The following is a 5000-nucleotide window of genomic DNA, read 5'->3' on the forward strand; positions in this document are numbered from 1 at the left end:
GACCATGGCTGCCTGCTCCTTTGGTTCACGATGTCCCCGCCGAAGGCGGCGTACTTTAAAGTACTGCAGCTCGAGCGCACAAGGTGCGCGTGGAATTGTTAGCGGCGCCGTGGTTGTGCTGGCGGTGACCATGGCTGCCTGCTCCTTTGGTTCACGATGTCCCCGCCGAAGGCGGCGTACTTTAAAGTACTGCAGCTCGAGCGCACAAGGTGCGCGGGGAATTGTTAGCGGCGCCGTGGTTGTGCTGGCGGTGACCATGGCTGCCTGCTCCTTTGGTTCACGATGTCCCCGCCGAAGGCGGCGTACTTTAAAGTGCTGCAGCTCGAGCGCACCATGTGCGTGGGGAATTGTTAGCGGGGGCGTCGTTGTGCTGGGGGCTGACTGTCCCTAGTGGGTATAGGATAATGTTAATGTACGGGGATCGCTGGGCGGCACGGACTTGGAGGGCCGAAAAGGCCTGTTTCCGGCTGTATGTGTATGATATGATATGATATGATGCCTGCCTGCTCATTTGGTTCATGATGTCCACGCGGCAGGCGGAATATTTTAAAAGCACTGTTCTGTACGAAGTGCACAATGTCCGTTGGGGAAATGCAGCTGGGGGTCGGTCGACCGGCTGACGACGCCTGCCTGCCGATTTGGTTCACGATGTCCCCGCCGAAGGCGGCATACTTGAAAGTACCGCCGTTCGCGGCGCGCAATTTGCGGGGGGAGGAATTGTTAGTGCACGTCTGTGTGCTAGGTGACGATGCTTGCCGACTTGGTTCATGCCGTCCACGCCGAAGACGGCGCCGTTTAAAGTACTGCCGCTCGAGGTGCACAATTTGCGGGGGAATTGTTAATGGGCGTCGGCGTGCTGGGTGACGATGTGGAGATGTGGAACGCCGAGCCAGATCTATCTTATTTGTTTGCTTGGCCCACTGGACTTTGCATGGGCTTTGCAACACTGTGTGCTAGGTTAAATCACGGCCAATAGAGTGAGTGTTTTTAATGATCCTGATCTGATAAGGGGACTAGAGGTAAAAGAGCCGTTAGGAGGCAGTGATCACAACACGATAAGTTTTACTCTGCAAATGGAAAGGTAGAAGGGAAAATCGGAAGTGTCTGTATTACAGTATAGCAAAGGGGATTACAGAGGCATGAGGCGGGAGCTGGCCAAAATTGACTGGAAGGAGGCCCTAGCAGGGAAGACGGTAGAACAGCAATGGCAGGTATTCCAGGGAATAATGCAGAGGTTGCAGGATCAATTTATTCCAAAGAGGTGGAAAGACTCTAAGGGGAGTAAGAGACACCTGTGGCTGACAAGGGAAGTCAGGGACAGCATAAAAATTAAGGAGAGGAGGTATAACATAGCAAAGAAGAGTGGGAAGACAGAGGATTGGGACTCTTTTAAAGAGCAACAAAAGTTAACTAAAGAGGCAATGCGGGGAGAAAAGATGAGGTGCGAGGGTAAACTAGCCAATAATATAAAGGAGGATAGCAAAAGTTTTTTTAGGTACGTGAAGAGGAAAAAAATAGTCAAGGCAAATGTGGGTCCCTTGAAGACAGAAACGGGGGAATTTATTATGGGGAACAAAGAAATGGCAGACGAGTTAAACCGTTACTTTGGGTCTGTCTTCACTGAGGAAGATACACACAATCTCCCAAATGTTCTAGGGGCCGGAGAACCTAGGGTGATGGAGGAACTGAAGGAAATCCACATTAGGCAGGAAATGGTTTTGGGTAGACTGATGGGACTGAAGGCTGATAAATCCCCAGGGCCTGATGGTCTGCATCCCAGGGTACCTAAGGAGGTGGCTCTAGAAATAGTGGAAGCATTGGAGATCATTTTTCAATGTTCTATATAGATTCAGGATCAGTTCCTGTGGATTGGAGGATAGCAAATGTTATCCCACTTTTTAAGAAGGGAGGGAGAGAGAAAACGGGTAATTATAGACCAGTTAGTCTGACATCAGTGGTGGGGAAGATGCTGGAGTCAATTAGAAAAGACGAAATTGCTGAGCATTTGGATAGCAGTAACAGGATCATTGCGAGTCAGCATGGATTTACGAAGGGGAAATCATGCTTGACAAATCTACTGGAATGTTTTGAGGATGTAACTAGGAAAATTGACAGGGGAGAGTCAGTGGACGTGGTGTACCTCGACTTTCAGAAAGCCTTCGACAAGCTCCCACATAGGAGATTAGTGGGCAAAATTAGGGCACGTGGTATTGGGGGTAGGGTACTGACATGGATAGAAAATTGGTTGACAGACGGAAAGCAAAGAGTGGGTATAAATGGGTCCCTCTCGGAATGGCAGGCAGTGACCAGTGGGGTACCGCAAGGTTCGGTGCTGGGACCCCAGCTATTTACGATATGCATTAATGACTTAGACGGAGGGATTAAAAGTACCATTAGCAAATTTGCAGATGATACTAAGCTGGAGGGTAGTGTGAATTGTGAGGAAGATGCAATAAGGCTGCAGGATGACTTGGACAGGTTGTGTGAGTGGGCGGATACATGGCAGATGCAGTTTAATGTAGATAAGTGCGAGGTTATTCACTTTGGAAGTAAGAGTAGAAAGGCAGATTATTGTCTGAATGGTGTCAAGTTAGGAGGAGGGGGAGTTCAACGAGATCTGGATGTCCTAGTGCATCAGTCAATGAAAGGAAGCATGCAGGTACAGCAGGCAGTGAAGAAAGCCAATGGAATGTTGGCCTTCGTAACCAGAGGAGTTGAGTATAGGAGCAAAGAGGTCCTTCTACAGTTGTAGCGGGCCCTGGTGAGACCGCACCTGGAGTACTGTGTGCAGTTTTGGTCTCCAAATTTGAGGAAGGATATTCTTGCTATGGAGGGCGTGCAGCGTAGGTTCACTAGGTTAATTCCCGGAATGGCGGGACGGTCGTATGTTGAAAGGCTGGAGCGATTGGGCTTGTATACACTGGTATTTAGAAGAATGAGGGGGGATCTTATTGAAACATATACGATAATTAGGGGATTGGACACATTAGAGGCAGGAAACATGTTCCCAATGTTGGGGGAGTCCAGAACAAGGGGCCACCGTTTAAGAATAAGGGGTAGGCCATTTAGAACGGAGATGAGGAAGAACCTTTTCAGTCAGAGAGTGGTGAAGGTGTGGAATTCTCTGCCTCAGAAGGCAGTGGAGGCCAGTTCGTTGGATGCTTTCAAGAGAGAGCTGGATAGAGCTCTTAAGGATAACGGAGTGAGGGGGTATGGGGAGAAGGCAGGAACGGGGTACTGATTGAGAGTGATCAGCCATGATCGCATTGAATGGCGGTGCTGGCTCGAAGGGCTGAATGGCCGACTCCTGCACCTATTGTCTATTGTCTATTGTCTATAATCAACCACTTTATTTTGCCCGTCTTTGTGACTCCTCTTTGACACGTCGATCACCGCTGAGGCTGTTTTACCTGTTTCCCCTATGTACCGTAAGGTACACTCCTTACATTGAACTGCATACACCCCATTATTTCGCTCACGGGTTATCCTCTGTGCTATCCAGTCTCTCCTGTCACCCTGTTCTATGTTTTTGTCTATTACCCAGTGGGAGCAGGCCCCATATTGACATTAATTTGTAACCCTACTGCTCCCCTCGTCTGCTGGTTTTATCACCATCTCATGTTTATCCCTCAGCTCTGCCGTGGTCTCCCTCTCTTTTTTTCTGGTGAGGTTCGGCCTATCCTTTGTCATGGGCATATCCCAGGCTGTTTTAGTAACGTTCTTTTAAAACGTGTCGTGTTTGTTTGGCTTTACCCACGTTCCAGCATTAGAGGCCAATTTTTGCAATGTTTCCTGGGTGGGATTTGCCGGTTTTACAAATGGTGTCACTATCTCACCCTGCTTCCTGATACCCTTATGGGGTCGGCTCTGTTCTTGCAGAACCCTCGGGTGGTGCAGAGTCTGGGCCTTGTTATCAATATCTTGCCCTGCTTCCCGATACCCTTGCGGGTTCGGCTCTGTTCTTGCAGATCCCTCAGGTGGTGCAGAGTCTGGGCGGCATCGTCACCCAGCACACCGACGCCCACTGAAAATTACCCACGCACAGTGCGCGCCTGGAGCGGCAGTAGTTCAAACTACCCCTACCCCTACCCCTACCCCTACCGCTACCCCTACCCCTACCCCTACCCCTAACCCTAACCCTAACCCTAACCCTAACCCTAACCCTAACCCTAACCCTAACCCTAACCCTAACCCTAACCCTAACCCTAACCCTAACCCTAACCCTAACCCTAACCCTAACCCTAACCCTAACCCTAACCCTGACCCTAATGCAGGCAGAGTTATTTATAAAGTGGCCCAGACTCTGCACCACCTGAGGGTTTTGTAACAGAACCAACCCCATAAGGGTTTCAGGAAGCAGGGCAAGATATTGATAACAAGGCGCAGACTCTGCACCACCTCAGGGTTCTGCAAGAACAGAGCCGACCCCATAAGGGCATCAGGAATCAGGGCAAGATATTGATAAAATGGCCCAGACTCTGCACCACCTGAGGGTTCTGCAAGAACAGAGCCGACCCCATAAGGGCATCAGGAAGCAGGGCAAGATATTGGTAACAAGGCCCACGGGGAAGGCGGCATACTTTGGGGTTATTTTGTAGTGAGTTTTGAAGGCATGTGCTAGTGTTACGCATACCGAGGGCGCGCAAAGTTCGGCGCGCCCGGGCCAAAACGCCTCTGCTGGCCGCGGCCGAGTCGGCCGACGGATTGCCACGGACTTGCTTGACGACCTGTCACTCTCCGTGCATCGGTTGCACGCCCGGTTCGTCCTTTCCATTTGTTTCATGATGTACACGCGGCAGGCGGAATATTTTAAAAGCACTGTTCTGTTCGAAGTGCACAATGGCCGTTGGGGCAATGCAACTGGGGGTCGGTCGACCGGCTGACGACGCCTGCCTGCCGATTTGGTTCACGATGTCCCCGCCGAAGGCGGCATACTTGAAAGTACTGCCGTTCGCGGCGCGCAATTTGCAGGGGGGAGGAATTGTTAGTGGACGTCTGTG

This window comes from Rhinoraja longicauda, unplaced genomic scaffold, assembly GCF_053455715.1.
Source record: "Rhinoraja longicauda isolate Sanriku21f unplaced genomic scaffold, sRhiLon1.1 Scf000399, whole genome shotgun sequence".
Taxonomy (NCBI): domain Eukaryota; kingdom Metazoa; phylum Chordata; class Chondrichthyes; order Rajiformes; family Arhynchobatidae; genus Rhinoraja; species Rhinoraja longicauda.